We start from the raw sequence: 19,415 nt of genomic DNA, 5'->3' as shown, positions 1-19,415 counted from the left end.
TTGATCTTGACCCCAACAATAAGAAAGGCATTTTACATGTTGATACAGACACAGCAGAAGTCACAAAGCAAGACTTACCGTTACTACACCTGGAAATCTGATATTTTCAAATTAGTCCTATTTTATTACAATTTTAAAAATTGCTGTGGCTACACATAATTTGATTTCATGACTGGAAACTGTGGTATGAAAAATTTGATTTAACATCATGAAGAAACTGCTACCAGGAGTTCCCATCATGACTCAGTGGGTTAAGAACCCAACATGGTGTCTGTAAGAGATGCAGGTTTGATCCCTGGCCTCGCTCAGTGGGTTAAAGATCCGGCGTTGCTGCAAGGTCCCAGATGTGGCTCGGATCCCATATTGCTGTAGCTGTGGTGTAGGCCTGCAGCTGAAGTTCCAATTCAATCCCTGGCCCAGGAACTTCCATATGCCTCAGGTGTGGCTGTAAAAAGAAAAAAGAGGAGTTCCCGTCGTGGCGCAGTGGTTAACGAATCCGACTAGGAACCATGAGGTTGCGGTTCGATCCCTGCCCTTGCTCAGTGGGTTAATGATCCGACGTTACCGTGAGCTGTGGTGTAGGTTGCAGACGCGGCTCGGATCCCGAGTTGCTGTGGCTCTGGCATAGGCTGGCAGCTACAGCTCCGATTCGACCCCTAGCCTGGGAACCTCCACATGCCGCGGGAGCGGCCCAAGAAATAGCAAAAAGACAAAAAAAAAAAAAAAAAAGAAAGAAAAAAGAGAAGAAACTGCTACCACTTAAGGCAAATTGAAAAAAGAGGGGAAGGCAGGCAGATTCCTTTCCACTGTCAGCTACTCCTTAAAACATATTTCATATTGCCATAATCTTAGCCTGCCTGACAAATGTAGAAGCTCTCATACATTCACCTGACACTTTTCCTTTAGAGAAAAGTGATCTCTACGGCTGGGGAAATCGAGTTATTTCAAAAGCAAAGAGCTGTAAATGGGTCTGGAAACTGATAAATGATCTTCAAGTCTCAGAGAATCAAGTCAGTTGGCATCTGCTGTTGATAATTCGAAGCAAGAGAATTGGGTAGAAGGCAGATATACACGCTGAGAAAGTAAAAGTGACTCTTGTGGAAGAAAAACACTTTTCTCAATTTTGTTGAAATCGGAGAGTAGTGGTTTCATGAGGGTATTATAGAATTACTCTGGTGGTTATGCTAAGAGATGTTTACTGAAAAGAGCCTGGTTGACTAATGAAACTTACGGTGCTTTTGCTGATCTTGTGAATATCTCGCTTATCTGAGCCCTTTATCTTCTTGTCGCTTTTTCTCATCTAGCCTGTCTCCTTACCTGTCCCTTTCATTGCTATTAGAAAAACAGATGCAAAACCTTGAAATTGGAACTCCTCTGTGTCTCTGAGAAAGTCGTGATTAATGGACCTGATGGATTCTGGTCACAGGCTGGATATTTTGTGAACAACCTAGGGTCAGTGATTTGGGAGGATTTTCGTAGCAGCAGGATTTAGTATTAAGTAGAATGATTTAAGTGATGTTGATTAGTTCTGTACAGATAAATTAATGAGACAAGAAACCTAATCTCTGATCTGTTGATGTCTTTACCCAGAGTGAGTTATGAAATGATTTTTACTTCATTTGAAGGAACTTTTTATTTAAAAACAAATGAATAAGGCTTTTTATGTACTTTGGAAAAATCCAGACAAAATGATCATCAGTAACAAAAGTCCAAAATTACACACCTTGATTTAAAAAATCTGTCTTGATCTTTATCTTGCCTCCTTGTAAAAGTATGCCTTTGAGTAGCTCTTATTGTATCTCAAATTTGATTATGTATATATTAAGGGATTCTGTATTTGCAAATGACCAACCCAAACTAAAACTGATAAAGAGGAGAAAGCGCTGTATTAGGAGGTCGCTGGGGCGATTCACAGAATTGGGGAAGAGCCCCAGGAACTTTGGGAACTGGACTTGCCAATCACCATCACCATCAGGGGGGCCGTCTCCCCCCCTCACTTCACACATGCACACGTGAGGGGCTTCTGAACAGTCATCGCCTGTGTCCAAGACCTTAATCACATCTACATTTTGGCAGTAGCCTTCCAACTTTCAGCGTCCAGGCTGTTGGTATTTTAATCCATCCTGTAATGGATGATTTTGATTGCATGATTTTAATCCTCATTGTCTCAGAAGTTTATGCTCACCTGCTCTCATCTATTCTATCAAATCCAAGTAATTTTGTGTGCAAAATTTTTCATATTCTGATCCCACACTTTCTATCATAAATGCCTATTCCAAAAGTCACAGAGTATTAGCCCTTTTCTCTAATTAAGCTAGTATTATTATTTTCACAATGTTGAATAATTTTTTTTTGTCTTTTTTAGGGCCATACCCACGGCGTATGGAAGTTCCCAGGCTAGGGGTTGAATCAGAGCTGCAGCAGCCGGCAAACATCACAGCCACAGCAATGCCAGATCTAAGCTGCATCTGCGACCTACGCCGGATCCTTAACCCACTGAGCAAGGCCAGGGATCAAACACGGAACCTCATGGATGCAGTCAGGTTCCTTACCACTGAGCCACAATGGAAACTCCTTGAATAAATTCTTATATCTGTACCTTTAATCATAATTTGCATGCCTGGATACTCCATTGCCCTCCTCAGGCCCCAGCCGCATTCCACTAAGAGGGGTATTTTAAAAGCTTTTTATCCTCTGCCACCTACCCCAAATTTGGCACAGGCTAGAAAAGAGATTCCAGTTGTTTCGCTTAACACATGGATTGTATAGTTTCGGGGAAAGAATCACAGATGATTTGATGAACTACAGCTTGATCAGAAACATTTTGATGGAGAATAATATAATCAACTAGATCACCTGGTCAAAAATTAATCTCAGTTACTAGACTTTCTGTATTAATGATTTGTATTTCTACAAATGTTTTATGCATTTCTTACTTTTCCCCCAGAAATGATGAAGCTAAAATATAAGAAACTGTTCTTCCATGTTTGTGAAATTATAGAGCAACTGAAATGTATGACAGTAGGAGATCACTAAATCAGTAAGTGTTGAATGGTGAGGGATCAACTTAGTTGGAAAAATGTATGTCGTCTGTCCGTGTGCAAAATATGAAAACATAGTTAAACAATGAGGACAGACATCATCAGTTTAGAAAAGTGATGTAGTGTATAAGTTGAAGCAGAAAATTCCCCAAACTTGAAAATTTCAGTTACTTTTATTACTTAATTTTTCTTATTAGAAAAGCAGTGCATGCTTATTAACATAAAAGTTAGAAAATCAGAGAAAACATAAAAAAATGCCAAGAGTCTCACTCAGTAGAGACAATGATTATCCTTTTGGTACAAATCCTTCAAAGTCTTGTCCTAAGTATATTTATTTTATAATATGTACATATGATTCCACATATGAGGTAATACTGCTTCTGAGTTGTCTATAGCTAACTATAATTTATGCAAATGATCCATGACCATTTGTAGTTAACAGTTAATTTGTTCCACTTAACCTCTTATTCTTGAGTTATTTCAGCTAATCCCTGTTGTTGGCCTTTTAGATTGTTTCAAGTAAGCTAAGAACCATGACCAACACATAGTAGCTACTCAGTAAATGTTTGACTAAAAGAATACATAAGTGGAGTTTCCATTGTGGCTCAGCCGGTTAAGGACCTGATGTTGTCTCTATGAGGAGGTGGGTTGGATCCCTGGCCTCACTCAGTGGGTTAAGGATCCTGTGTTGCCAAAAGCTGCAGTACAAGTCGCAGATGCAGCTCGCATCTGGCATTGCTGTGGTTGTGGCCTAGGTAGCTGTAGCTCCAGTTTGACTCCTGGCCCAGGAATTTCCATATGCTGCAGGTGTGGCTGTAGAAAGAAAAAAAAGGAACAACAACAAAAAAATAATAAGTAAATGAATAATCTCACGTTGTTGGATGTTTTGTTTGTTTCAGTTCAACTCTTTTGCTGATGGACAGTGTACAGTCTGGATGAAAAGCTGCTAATCTATGAGGAAGCATGATGACTACTCCAACTTATGTGTGCAGAGGGTGCTGGGAAAGGAATGTCTAAAGGTGTCTGGGAAGCAAACAAGCCTTCACAGGGGAGATGAGAATTGAGCTGAATAAAGGAGAGAACGTTTCAGAGAATGACTGGGGAGAAATAGCAGTAAGAGGAAGCAGGATTCATCAGGGACTGCTTCTTAGAAGAGACGAGCCCAAGGAGAGGCAGACGGATGCACGTGATGGAGGAAGGGAGAATGTTAGCTCAGGGGTGATAGGTTGTCGTCCAAGGTAGATACAATTCCAGGTGAGGGATAAAGAGAAATCGACCTGCTTGTGATAGAAGAGCTGGGTTCGGGAGTGGTGAGTTATATATATCGATATGAAATCGTTAATTTGTGGGAGGTTGTGAGACTTGGTGCTTGAACTAGAAATTCCACTTATTTTATCTGCTAAGAAAAAAATAAAGCCGAGCAAGCCCATCTGCTGCCTGTGTCCATGAGTTGTGTGACTGGGTGTCAGGGAGGTGGACGTGAGGGCCTGGGCACAGGTTAGGGTCTAGGTGATAGCGGCAGGTCCCAGGCAGCTTTTGAGGAACTGTGCCCAGAGGCTACGGGTTATTTTTATGGATGGCTATTTTGGGGGAATTATTTATGTGCTCTATTAGATGGTTATTTTGTGGGAGACTGCTTGAAATTCTGTCTGAAGGAACTGCAGTTTACAACCCACAGAGCTTTGCTCATAGACAGACGTGAGAATAGTTTATTTGATAATCACAAACGTTAGGCTGGCTGGTGTACTTGTTTAACAGCCCAAGGTAGTGGTGACTTTTAAAAGTCCTTAGACGTGGAATTGTGATGCTCTTCTTGAACATGTGATAAAATGATGTCAAAGGGGAAAAAATCTCCAGTGCTTTTTGAAATCGTCTAGCCCTTTGACCTTTCTCAAAAGAGTGCCCCTTTATTTTAGAACTCAAACAGCATCCTGAGGGCTCTTCTTGGTTAGGGAGTAGACACAAATTAGCTGTTTGAATGATGCTGTTTATGGGCTGTGTTTCAGTTCTTTCCCCATTGGCCTTGGTCCATTTAATTAAGATTATTTGTAGGATTAAATTAATCCTTAAGGAATTATTCCATTTCATTTTTTTTCATCTAAGGAATGATAAAAAAAGCAACCCATTCAGTATTACCTCTAACACACATCTCAATGGTGACTACATCCACGCCTTCTCTAGTTTCAGGCTCATTTACCCAGCTGCCCGCCCGTCACCCTCACTGAGATGTCAAACCCATGAAGTACACAGAACTTGATCGCCTCCCTTCCCCAGTCCCTTGTTTTATTTATTTTTTGCTTCTCTGTCGTCCTTGATTCCTCCTCTGTCCTCACAGGTCATGTGTAACATCTAACTCATCAGCAAGTTCTGTTGATTCTGCCTTCAATGAGAGCCCTAATCTGGCCCCTTCTCGGTATCTCTTTTGGTCCAGACCAACATCTTTTGCCTGGATCACCGAAGTAGCTGCCTAACCATCTTGCCCTTCTAGGGTCTGTCCACCACATCACAGCCAGTGATCTTTTAAAAATCATGAATCAAATTACATGACTACCACAACTTGAATAATAAGCTCAAATGGCCAGTCACAACTCTTAAGTGCTTTCCATATACTGACTTATTTAATCCTCAAAAGGATGTGAATATAAGGTGCTCTTATTATCTCTACAGATGAGGGAACAGAGGCACAGAGACTTAGATTATGTGTTCAAAGTCACGCAGATAATAAGGCTACAGAATTAGAACATCTGACTGAATCCATGCTCTTAACCCCTGTGCTAAACCACCTAGTGGCTTTCATCTTATTTAGAATAAAATCCAAGCTCCTCGCTAGGTCTCTTTGGTCCAAGCCTGCCATGGGCCTTGAGCCAAGAAATGCTCGTGGAAGTCAGGAAGGGTGTGAGAGCAGAGCTAGGGAAGAGAGGAATGCAAAGCGAGGGTGCCATTTCAGCAGTTACATCCCATAGTTTTCGGCCATCCAGAGGGACTTTTTAACAGCCATGCCTCTTGGTCATTGGCATCTGCTGGCTTGCTTTGGAGGTGGGGCCGGGCGCTAGATCCCTGTGCCTGATCTTCTCTCCCAGGAGGTGGCCCCTTTGCTTGCTTTATGGTCGTTTCTGCCAACCTGCCTTGTTCCCTTCTGGCCCACAGACCTTTCTTTTGTCTAGTCCTCTGCCTGGAAAGCTTTTCCCTTTCTGGGTCTTACTTAGCCTCCTTCCTTTATCCTGATATTGATAGATCATGCCTCGAACATGCCTCCTCAAAGAAGCCTTTCGTATCTAAACTATGCTCATGCGTCCACATCCCTGTCACCTTCCATCCTCTTACTCGGTTTAATTTCCTGTGTTGTCTCTCTTCCTCCCTAGAATGTAAGCTCCATGAAATAAGAGTCTTCTTTTGAACTCCGCTAATTTCTAGGAACTTTGACAAGTGCCTAAGACAACACTTGTTGAATGAAATGAGTGAGTGAGTGAATACATGAGTATTGATCCCTTTAGTTAAAAGTTAAGTAATTTTGAATTTTTTTAAAGTAACAAATTACTACTGTAGTTTCTGAAATGAATTTCTGATTTAGAGCAAATCAGTTTTTTTCTTGCCACATAAATCCTAAGTAATTTATATTTCTGTCGCTGAGATAGCTTTTCCTGTGACTAAGGCATTCACCTGCTATTGATCGATTGCTTGATTGACCGATTGATTGATCTTTAAAGTTGCACATTTCAGACATTTAAAAAATTTTTTATTATAGTGGATTTACAATGTTGTGCCAATTTCTTCTATACAGCAGAGTGATTCAGTCATCCATATATATGCATTCTTTTTAAATGTTATTTTCTATCATGGTCTGTCCCACGAGATTGGATATAGTTCCCTGTATGATACAGTAGGACCTTATTGTCTATCCATTCTAAATATAATAGTTTGAAAATTGTACATATTTTAACGTTCCGTTTGCTGGGGTTTTTTTTGGTTTGTTTTTCTTTTTAGGGCTGCACCTGTGGCATATGGAAGTTCCCAGGTTAGCGATCGAATTGGAGCTGCAGCTGCCAGCCTATGCCACAGCCATATCAAGGCCAGATCCAAGCCGCATCTGCGACCTATACCCAAAACTCACTGCAATGCTGGATCCTTAACCCACTGAGCAAGGCCAGGGATCGAACTCACATCCTCGTGGATGCTGGTTGGTTTGTTACCGCTGAGTTACAGCGGGAACTCGAATTTGATGAATTTTAACAACAGTATGCACCTGTGTAACCAGCATCCCCAAAAAGATGTAGAATATTCCTCATCACCCTAGTTTCCTTGTGTCTCTTTGTAGTCAGTTCTCACCATAGGCAAATATTGACTTCTTTTTTTAATTACGCAATTGATTTTATTGCATTTATACTTGCACAATAATCATCACAACTCAATTTTATAGCATTTCCATCCCAAACCCCCAGTCCATCTCCCCACCCCCCAACCTGTCTCATTTGGAAACCAAAAGTTTTCCAAAGTCTGTGAGTCAGTATCTGTTCTGCAAAGGAGTTCGTTGTATCCTTTTCTTAGATTCCATATGTAAGCGATAGCATTTGATGTTGGTGTCTCACTGTCTGACTGACTACTTAGCATGATAATCTCCAGGTGCATCCATGCTGCTGCAGATGCCTCTATTTCTTTCCTTTTTTTTTTTTTTTTGTCTTTCTGCCTTTTCTAGGGCCGCTCTCGTGGCATATGGAGGTTCCCAGGCTAGGGGTCTAATCAGAACTGTAGCCACTGGCCTACACCAGAGCCACAGCAACAAGGGATCCCAGCCACGTCTGCGACCTACACCACAGCTCACAGCAACGCTGGATCCTTAACCCACTGAGCGAGGCCAGGGATCGAACCCGCAACCTCACAGTTCCTAGTCAGATTCGTTAACCACTGCCCATGATGGGAACTCCTATTTCTTTCCTTTTAATGGCTGAGTAATATTCCATTGTGTATATGTACCACATCTTCTTGTTCCACTCCTCTGTCAATGGACATTTAGGCTGTTTCCATGTCTTGGCTATCGTATATAGTGTTGCAGTGAACATTGGAGTACATGTATCTTTTCGAGTCGTGGTAGGCAACTGACGTCCGTCACCACGAATTACTTTTTGAGCTTTATGTAGGTAGAAGAATCATACAGTTGTATGCACGTACTTTTTGTGTCTTGGCTTTTTTGCTCTACATCATGTTTTTGAGGTTAATTTATACTGCTGCTTGAAATTGTAATTCATGATTTTTATTGCTTGGTTAGTATTGCATTGTATAAACTGACAACATAATCTTGTTGTTGGACATTAGTGTTATTTTCAGGGGTTTTTTGTTGTTGTTATTTTGAATAAAGCTATTTTAAGAATTCTTAAATCATTTTTTTAAAAGTTTTTATCATGACATTGTACAAGTCTCTTTGTGGATTTATCTTATCACTTCTTATGGGTAAATTCCTAGATATGGAATTTCTTAAACTTAAAAAGGCCTATGTTTAACTTTATAAGAAACTGCCAAGGAGTTCCCATCATGGCTCAATGGTTGGCAAATCTGACTAAGAACATGAGGTTGCAGGTTCAGTCCCTGGCCTTGCTCAGTGGGTTAAGGATCCGGCGTTGTCATGAGCTGTGGTGTAGGTCGCAGATGGGGCTTAGATCCCAACTTGCTGTGCCTGTGGTGTAGGCCAGCGTCTGCAGCTCTCATTCGACCCCTAGGCTGGGAACCTCCATATGGCGAGGGTGCGGCCCTTAAAAAAAAAACAGACAAAAAAAAAAAAAAAAGAAGAAGAAACTGACAAATGATTTTATAGAGCAGTGGTACTGTTTATACTTCCACCAGTAATGTATGAAAGTTTCAATTGGTTTTAATCCTTGTCAGGCTTTGTTTCCAGTCTTTTTTTTTTTTTTTTTTGTCTTTTTAGGGTTGCACCCTCAGCACATGGAGGTTTCCATGCTAGGGGTCCAGTCGGAGCTGTAGCCACCGGCCTACACCACAGCCACAGCAATGCTGGATCCTTAACCCACTGAGCGAGGCCAGGGATTGAACCTGCATCCTCAGGGATGCCAGTCAGGTTCATTTCCACTGAGCCACAATGGAAACTCCCTGTTTTCAGTCTTTTTCATTGTGGGCGTACCCTTTATTTATTTATTTATTTATTTATTTATTGTCTTTTTGCCATTTCTTGGGCCGCTCTCGCGGCATATGGAGGTTCCCAGGCTAGGGATTGAATCGGAGCTGTAGCTGCCGGCCTACACCAGAGCCGCAGCAACGCGGGATCTGAGCAGCGTCTTCGACCTACACCACAGCTCACGGCAAGGCCGAATTCTTAACCCACTGAGCAAGGCCATGGATCGAACCCGCAACCTCATGGTTCCTAGTCGGATTCGTCCACCACTGAGCCACGACGGGAACTCCTGTGATGGTTTTAATGTTCATTTTCCTGACAGTATTGGTGTTGGACACCTCTCCATGTGCTTATTGAGCATTGGTGTGGATGCTCTTTGAAACATCAGTTCAAATCTTTTGTTTGTGGTTGGATGGGGGTGTTCTTTGCTTTTCATTATTGATTGGTAGGATTATTACATTTTTAAAATATAATTCTTTTGCCAGATACATATTTTAACATTTCCCCTTAGTGTTTTGTCTTTTCTTTTTGCTAATTTTTGATGAGCAGATTTTAATTTTGATGAAGTCCAATTTATCAGTTTTTTAATTTTATGATTAGTTCTTTCGATGACCTAAGACATCTTTTCCTACACCAAGATCTAGAGGCTATGTTTTGTTCTGAAAGCTGTATTTATTTATTTTAGGGCTGCAGCTGTAGCATATGGACTACACCAAATGTTCCTAGGCTAGGGGTTGAATTGGACCTGCAGCTGTCAGCCTACACCACAGCCACAGCAATGCCAGATCTGAGCCCCATCTGCAGCCTACACTGCACTTCATGGCAACTCCGGATCCTTTAACCCACTTGAATGGGGCCAGGGATTGAACCTGCATCCTACGGATGCTAGTTGGATTCTTAATCCACTGAGCCACAGTGGGAACTCCTGTTATATAAGCTTTATAGTTTTAGCTTTTACATTTGGTTATATGAGTTGTCTCACATGAATTTTTATGCAAGGTGTAAGATTGGGTTAATTTTTTTCATATATTTTCACAATTGTTGCGGGAGAGTTTGTTGAAAGAGCTTTCCTTTTGTTATATAAGTGTCTCGGTACATTTGTTGGAAATCAGTTGGCCAGGGATTTTTTAAAACTTCTCTATTCCCCTTTGATCTGTTTGTCTATCTTTATGCTAATATCACACTATATTGGTTATTATAGCTTTCTACTAAGTCTTGAAATCAGGTAGTGTGAATGTTTCAATTTTGTTCTTCCTTTTGGAAGTTATTTTAACTGATCTCTGCCCTTGAATTATCATATACATTTTGAAATCGACTTGTCAATATCTACAAAAATTGTGTTGGGATTTTGGATGGGATGGTGTTGAATCTAGAGATCAGCATGGGGAGAATGGATAACTTGACAATGTTGCATCTTATCTGTACAAATGGTACCTCTTTTTATTTAGGTCCTCTTTAACTTCTCTTAGTACTATTTTGTGTTGCAGGTTCAAACATCTCTTGTTAAATTATTCCTAAGTATTTCATGGTTTTGGAGCTGTTGGAAGTGATATTGTACTTAAAATTTATTTTCCAAATGCCTGTTGCTCATATATTAAAATACAGTTGGAGGAGTTCCTGTGTGACACAGCACTTAACTATCTGACTAGCATTTGAAGACGCAGGTTCGATCCCTGGCCTTGCTCAGCAGATTAAGGATCCGGTGTTGCCGTGAACTGTGGAGTAGGTTGCAAACACAGCTCGGACCCTGTGTTGCTCTGACTGTGGTGGAGGCTGGCAGCTACAGCTCCAATTGGACGCCTAGCCTGGGAACCTCCATATGCCTCAAGTGTGGTCCCAAAAAGCAAAAAAATAAAATAAAATAAAATAAAAAAGCTGGAGTTCCTGTTATGGCTCATTGGGTTAAGAACCCGACTAGTATCCATGAGGACATGGGTTCGATCCCTGGCCTCACTCAGTAGGTTAAGAATCTGGTGTTGCTGTGAGCTGTGGTGTAGGTTTTGGATGCAGCTAGGATCCCATGTTGCTATGGCTATGGCTGTGGCCAGCAGCTGCTGCTCTGTTTAGATCCCGTAGCCTGGAAACTTCATGTGCTGCAAGTTTGGCCCTAAAAAGCAAAAACCAAATAAAATAAAACCAAAAAAACCCAACACAATTGAATATGTTTGTTTTTGTTTTTGCATTTTAGGGCCGCACCTGGGGCTTATGGAAGTTCCCAGGATAGGAGGTGAATTGGAGCTGCAGCTGAAGGTCTACGCCACAGTTGCAGCAACATGGGATCTGAGCTGTGTCTGCAACCTACCCTACAGCTTATGGGCAATGCCAGATCCCTGACCCACTGAGCAAAGCCAAGGATCGAACCTGCATCCTCATGGATACTAGTCAGATTCATTTCCACTGCACCACAATGAAACTCCCTACAATTGAGCTTTGTGTCTTCACAATTTATTCTGTTAACTTGCTAAAATCACTGATTATTTCTAATAGGTTTTTTTTTAAGATGCCATGGGATTTCTATATAGATTATCATATTTTCTGAAAATAATGGAGTTATTTTTCTTTCTAATCAGCATGTCTTTATTTCTTTGCTTTGTCTGATAACATTAGCTAGGACCTCCAGTACAGTGTAAATAAAAGTTGTGAGTATGGTTAAATTTATTTCTAAGTCTTTTATTCTTTTTGGATCTATTATAAATGGAGTTGTTTTCTTAATTTCTTCTTTGGTTTATTCATTGTTATTGTATAGAAATACAACTGATTTTTGAATGTTGATTTTATATCCTGCAATTTTGGCCAATTCAGTTTTTAGCTCTAACAATTTTGTGTGTGAATTCTTTAGCATTTTCCCTATGTAGAATCATGTCATCTGTGAATACAAATAGTTTTGCTTATTTTCAACTTCTTTCCTTTTTCTCCCCCCTTGCGTAATTACTCTGTTTAGAACTTGCAGTGCAGTGTGCCTGTCTTGATCCTGATCTTAGGAAAGCTGTCAGTCTTTCCACTAATTGAGCATGATACTCTGAGTTTGTTTTAAATGCCCTGTGTCTTGTTAAGAAAGTTCCCTCCTATTCCTTTTTTATTTATTTATTTTTTATTTTTTATATTTATTTTTATTTTCATTTTTTTTGTCGTTTCGTCTTTTCTGGGGCCACAGCCGTGGCACATGGAGGTTCCCAGGCTAGGGGTCTAATCAGAGCTGTAGGTGCCAGGCTACACCAGAGCCACAGCAACAAGGGATCCCAGCCACATCTGCGACCTACACCACAGCTCACAGCAACGCTGGATCCTTAACCCACTGAGCGAGGCCAGGGATCGAACCCGCAACCTCACGGTTCCTAGTCAGATTCATTAACCACTGACAGGAACTCCCAATTTATTTATTTATTTATTTATTTTAGTGTTTTTGTCATGAAAGATGTTTGGATTTTGTCAAGCACTTTCTCTGTGTTCACTGAGATGATCATGTGGGTTTCCCCCTCTTCATCCCAGTAATGTGATGTATTGCGTTGGTTGTACCATCCTTGCATTTGTGGGAAAAATCCTACTTGATCTTTGTATGTACTCCTTTTAATATGCTGCTGGACTTGTTTTGTCAATAGTTTGTTGAATTTTTTATTTTTTTGTATCTACCAATAAGGGCTGTGGGTCTGTAGCTTTTTTTTTTTTTAACCCCTGTGATGTCCTTATCTGGCTTTTTTATTAGAGTGATGCAATGCCGACCTCATAGAATGATTTAGGAAGTTCTGTTCCTCTTCTATATTTTGAAGAACTTGAGAAGAATTGGTATTATTTCTTCTTTTAATGCTTGAGACAATTTATTGTTGCGGCCACTGGCCTTGGATTTTTCTTAGTAGTCAGACTTTTGATTACTGATTCAATCTCTTATTTATATATCTGTCCAGATTTTCTATTCTTTCTTGAGCCACTTTTGATAATTTGTGTATTTCTAGGAATTTTTCTATTTCATCTAGGCTAATTTGTTGGCCTACAGGTGTTTATAGTATTTGCTTATAATTGTTCTATTATAAAATAGAAAAGATCAGTAGTAATGTCCCCACTTTCATTTCTGATTTTAGTGATTTAAGTCTTCTTTTTTTTCCCAGTCAGCCTAGCTAAAGATTAGTCAATTTTGTTGATCTTTTCAAAGAATGAACTTTAGATTTTGTTGTTTCTGTTATTTTTCTATTCTCTGTTTTGTTTATATCTACTCTAATCTTTATTATTTCCTATATTCTGCTAGGTATGTGTTTAGTTTGCTCTTCTTTTTGTTTCCTTAAGGCAAAAATTTAGATTATTAATATGAGATTTTTTTTTTTTGTCTTTTGTCTTTTTTAGGGCCACGCCCATGGCATATGGAGGTCCCCAGGCTAGGGGTCGAATTGGAGCTGTTGCTGCCAACCTACGCCAGAGCCACAGCAGCACCAGATCCGAGCTGCATCTGCAACCTACACCACAGCTCATGGCAATACCAGATCCTTAACCCACTAAGCGAGAACAGGGATTGAACCCACAACGTCATGGTTCCTAGTCGAATTTGTTTCCACTGTGTCATGAAAGGAACTCCCAAGATCTTTCTTTTTTAATTTAGTTATTTACAGCTATAAAGTTTCACATGAATACTGCTTTTGCTGCACTCCATAAGTTTTGGTATGTTTTGTTTTTGTCTTTATTCATCTCTAAGTATTTTCTAATATTTCTTGTGATTTCTTACTTTACTTGTGAGAAACTTTGTGTTGGACTCTGTGAAGGGTACAAATATGTAGAATTTAGCCAGAGAAAATATGTCTATATGTGCTGTGAAATTCAGAGTATTTTACTTGACCTGCAAAATTTGGTGACACTAGCTCACTGGTAGAAAGAAATATGAGATCCATTTTCCCCCAGATTTTCCAGACCCTAGATTTCAGAATCTTTATTGAAGCTAGCAAGGAAGTAAGGAGGTTATCACATACCAGAAGGAAGTAAGGAGTCTGTCTTATGCCTTAAATTGGATTATTGGTGCATTTTGAAGTAACACAGTATTATTCGCCAAGCCATACCAAGCCAAATCCCCTCTAATTTATTTATGTTTTGATTGTGTACCTCCAAGTTCTCTGTTCTCGAGGTGTCAGAAATAAAATACAACCAGCTTATCTTATGAGAAAGTTTTTCTGTCTCGGCTCAGACTTTCTGCCTTTCTGCCTTTGCTTCTATCTCAGACTCAGTGGGTTAAGGATCCGGCGTTGCTGTGAGCTGTGGTGTAGGTCGCAGACGCAGCTTGGATCCCACGTTGCTGTGGCTCTGGCGTAGGCCGGGGGGTACAGCTCCGATTCGACCCCTAGCCTGGGAACCTCCATATGCTTCAGGTGTGGTCCTAGAAAAAGACAAGAAAAAAAAAAAAGGCAAAAAAATGGAATAGTACTTAGATGAACATTCTCATCTAATTATTTCCCTAAGTCCTTGTCCATAGCTTTGTTAAATCTTAGGATAACAAGCTTATAAGATTAACTTACCTGGAATAATTAGAAAGCAATGCAAACCCATACATAGTAATCATCTCCCTGTCAACCATCCTAAATGGTGACTTTCTTACATCCAGCCCCATGGCGTTTGATTACTCAAATCTACCATCAGAAAGTAGAATGAATTCTTTTCTTTTAAAACAAATAAAGCAAATTCATGTTTATTTATTAACACTGTTTTTAGAGCACATAGCTCTGTTTCTTTAAATCCTTACTTCTCCAAATGCCTGGTAGTGTCTACAGATTTTGCAAATATACTAGGCTTAACTTTCAGATTATCAAGTAATGAGTATACTATGTTTTTTTAAAAAAATGTCATACTCCACCTCATGTGATACTGAAAACATGGAAATAAAGAAATAGCTAGGACTGGGTAGGAAAGGGTGGAATAGAGGTGACTCTCTGATGTCAGGATGGGCAGGAACCCTCTTATGATAAATCAATGCAAGAAACACTGAGGAAAAGATTGATTACATTTGATTATATAATCAAGATACTGACGATAAAAATTTTGAATTTCACAAACCTATCATAACTAAAATTAAAATAAGAAAAAACTTCAAAATATTTGAAAAATTGGTTAGTAGATATAGTATATGAAGAACTTTTAGAAATTAAAAGTAAAAATATATTGATCTCCATTTTTTGAAAAACAGGGTGCATATAAATAAATAACATAAAAAGAATAAAGATGAAAAGATCACATCACTAAAAATAAAAAAAATAATGAGTGCAAGTAAATAGTATTTTCAACAACTAAATTGGCAATTATAAAAAAACATTTTGTTGGCTGAATATGCGTTGAAATGCTGTTCTCATGCTGGAATGCAAATTAGTGCATAGTTTTTAGAAGGAAATTTGACAATATTTTAAAAAAACCATAGAAGTATTTGTATGCTTTGATCCAATATATCCTCCCATTAATACCTTTTTTTTGTTGTTGTTGAGACAAATAGGAAATTTATTCTATACTTTATCCCATTTTGTATGGCTTTCATCCTTAGTATTTAGTATTATCTATTACATTTTAATTTTTCCTTAAAAATTGGCATTATATTAAAACAGTTATATCATAAAACTAAAATTTATAAAGAAGAAAGCCTTATATACCATTAAGTATTTTATATAGCATAATAAAAAGAATAACTTAACTGGTAAGAATAACAAAAATAATATACCCTCTGAAAATAAGTAAAATATAAAATGCGTAAATTGGTTAAAAAACTGTGTAACTATATAAATATGTCCTCACAATTTGTTACATCTTATTGATTCTTCAATAAAAGCATTACACCATTCTAGGTGATGTGATAAACAAGACATTGTACCATGGTGAGAAGTGGTTATTCATAATACAATTGTAGAACTATATTATTTAATTGTACAGTTGCATTATTTAATTATAATTATCATAAATTCTTTGATGGAGAGGAAATCAGAATCAGATCTAAGAAGACTTCAGCATTCCAAGAATGATGTCAAATGACCCCCTTCATGGTGGATTATGCACTTATTTACTATGAGATGTATTTCTTCTCCAGAGATTCCTTGTTTGTGTATCAACTGTAGATTTTTGGTTGGCAGTTATTCTGAAGTTTTGGTATAAGAGTCTATATGTATATGAGATTGTTTAAAGTTGTTGTTCTCTTAATGGCAAGTTCATCTCCACTGTCCTGCATTTGTACCCACCTCTTCTCATGATTTCTGATTTTGGTGGTATAATTGTGCATGGATGATTTTGTAACCTTACTGTATATGTACCTTTACTGGTGAGCCTTGTCATTTGTGGAATTTTTGTTTCCTGTTGCTGTCTTGTCTTTTCTGCCTAGAGAAGTTCCTTTAGTATTTGTGGTAAGGCTGGTTTAGTGTTGCTGAATTCTCTCGGCTTTTGCTTATCTGTGAAGCTTTTGATTTCTCCTTCAAGTCTGAACGAGAGCCTTGCTGGGTAGAGTAATCTTGGTTGGAGGTTTTTTCCTTTCATCACGTTGAGTATATCATGCCACTCTCTTCTAGCCTGCAGAGTTTCTGCTGAAAAATCTGCCGATAACCTTATTGGGGGTCCCATGTATGTTACTTGTTTCTTTTCCCTAGCTGCTTTCAAGATTTTCTCTTTGTTTTTAATTTTGGTTAGTTTGATGAATGTGTGTCTCGGGGTGTTCCTCCTTGGGTTTATTTTATATGGTACTCGTTGCGCTTCCTGGATTTGAGTGAGTGGTTCCTTTCCCATGTTAGGGAAGTTTGGGGCTATTATCTCTTGGAATATGTTTTCTGTCCCCTTCTCTCTCTCTTCTCCTTCTGGCACCCCTATAATACAGATGTTGGTGCGTTTCACATTGTCCCAGAGTTCTCTGAGACTCTCTTCATTTCTTTTCAATCTTTTTTCTCTTTTCTGTTCTGCATCCATAACTTCCACTAATCTGTCTTCCACCTCGTTTATTCGTTCTTCTGCCTCCTGTATTCTGCCGTTAGCTGCTTCTAGTGAATTTTTCATTTCAGTTATTGTATTTTGCATCTCTTCTTGTTTCAGTTTTATCTCTTGTATCTCTTTGCTCAGTGTTTCCTGTAAGTTATCCATCTTTGCCTCCAGTTTATTTCCAATGTCTTGCATCATCTTCAGCATCAGCAATCTAAAGTCTTTTTTCTGAAGGCCAAGAATCTCCTCATTGCTTAGCTGATTTTCTGGGGCTTTTCCTTTCTCCCTCATCTGAGTTATAGTTCTCTGTCTTTTCATTTTTACAGGTTTTTGGTGTGGTGACCTTTTTACAGATAAGAGAGTTGTAGCCTCTCTTACTTCTGGTGTCTGCCCCCCTTGTGGCTGAAGTCAGCAGTTGCTGTAGGCTTGCTGATGGGAGGGGCTGATGCCTGCCCACCAGTGGGTGGAGCTGATTCTAATCCCTCTGGTGGGCAGGGCTTAGTCTCTGGATGGGATTAGAGGCAGCTGTGTGCCTGAGGGGTCTTTAGGCAGCCTGTTTCCTGAGGGGCGGGGCTGTGGTCCCACCTGGGTTGTTGTTTGCCCTGGGGCTTCTCAGAGCCATGGGTTGGGCCAGATTTTCCCAAAATGGCCCCCTCCAGAGAAAGGCAGCTGCTGAATAATCCCGAGAGCTTTGCCTTCAGTGTCCATCCCTCACAACAAGCCACATTCACCCCTGTTTTCCCAGGATGTCCTCCAAGAACTGCAGTCGGGTTTGACACAGATTCCTATGGAGACCTCGCTCTGCCCTGGGACCCGGTGCACGTGAAAGTCTGTGTGCGCCTTTTAAGAATGGGGTCTCGGTTTCCCCCAGTCCTGTGGAGCTCCTGTGCACAAGCCCCGCTGGCCTTCAATGCTAGATACTCTGGGGCTCTTTCTCCCAGTGCCAGATCCCCGCACGTGAGGGTTTGATGTGGGGCTCAGAACTCTCACTCTTGTGGGTGAGTCTCTGAACCAGTTAGTTTTCAGTCTGTGGAGCTTCCCACCCGGGAGGTATGGGGTTGTTTGTATCGTGAAATCGCCCCTCCTACCTCTTGATGTGGCCTCCTCTTTTTCTTCTGGAGTAGGGTATCTTTTTTAAGGTTTCCGGTCCATTTGGGTGGAGATTGCTCAGCCTTTAGCTGTGAGTTTTGTTGTTTTTAGGAGAGAAGTTGAGCTCCAGTCCTTCTGTTCCACCATCTTGGAATGAATTCTTGATGAAACAGAGTTCAGTTCAGTGTAACAGACCATGGGACCAAATGTTTTACCTGTCGTCTGGTGGGGTGGGGGGCGGGTGTTCCTTTAGCCCCATCAGTTGACACATTGAATTGATCATTACACTTTCCAGTGCTACACATTTATGCTGTACTTTTCTGCGCTAGGAAGGGGCCGAGGGACTTCCTTAGGGAGTGTGGTTGGGGAGAGAGGCACGGTCACTTGCCCTAAGTGCTTTAAGGGAGGGAAGTGATGTGAGAGAGCTCAGTGGGGCGGTTCGGGGTGCAGCAGGGGCGGAGGACTTCCTGGAGAAGATGCCATACGTGGGATGACCACCAAGTTGGGTTGCTGTAGAGGGCAGTCAAACAACAGATCAGTGGGGGGTGGGGGTTGGAGTGGAGTGGGGTGCGTGGTTAGGCCAAATGACATCTAAGATGCTTTATATTAGAGTTCTCCAGAGAAGCAGAATCAATAGGATATGTAGAGTTACATAGATATTTTTATGAGGGATTGGCTCATGTGGTTATGGAGGCTGAGAAGTACCACCATCTCTTGTGTGCAAGCTGGAGGTTCCGGAAACCCAGGGATGTGGTTCCAGCACAAACATGAAGGCTTGAGGATGAGGGGAGTCAGTGGTGTAAGTCCTGGTTTGAGTCCAAAGGTCAAAGAACCAGCAGCGTCATCACCCGAAGGCAGGAGAAGATGGATGTCCCAGCCAGTCAGCAAGTTCACCCTTCCTGCCCCTTTTTGCTCTGTTTACGTCGCACTGGGTTGGATCATGCCCACTCACATTGGTGAGACCAGTCTTCCTTACTCAGTCTACCAATTCAAATGCTCATCTTTTCCAGAAACATTTCTTACATAGAGTATAGGATGCCCCTAGTGAACCTTGGTTCAATAACTGACCACAGGAGAAATTGAAATGGAGAGGTCAGAGGTCCTGGAAGAAGTACATGACACACCTTGAGGGAGGGCAGTCCAGACAGATAGAGGGACAGGACCCTGGACGCATACCTTTAATAGGCTCCATGCGTGAGCACTGTATGGTTCCTGGGCTGGGTCTGGATTGGCCCATTCAAACCTAAAGA

This window comes from Sus scrofa, unplaced genomic scaffold, assembly GCF_000003025.6.
Source record: "Sus scrofa isolate TJ Tabasco breed Duroc unplaced genomic scaffold, Sscrofa11.1 Contig144, whole genome shotgun sequence".
NCBI lineage: Eukaryota > Metazoa > Chordata > Mammalia > Artiodactyla > Suidae > Sus > Sus scrofa.
The sequence above is the reverse complement of the archived record's forward strand: the minus strand, read 5'-3'. Positions refer to the sequence as shown.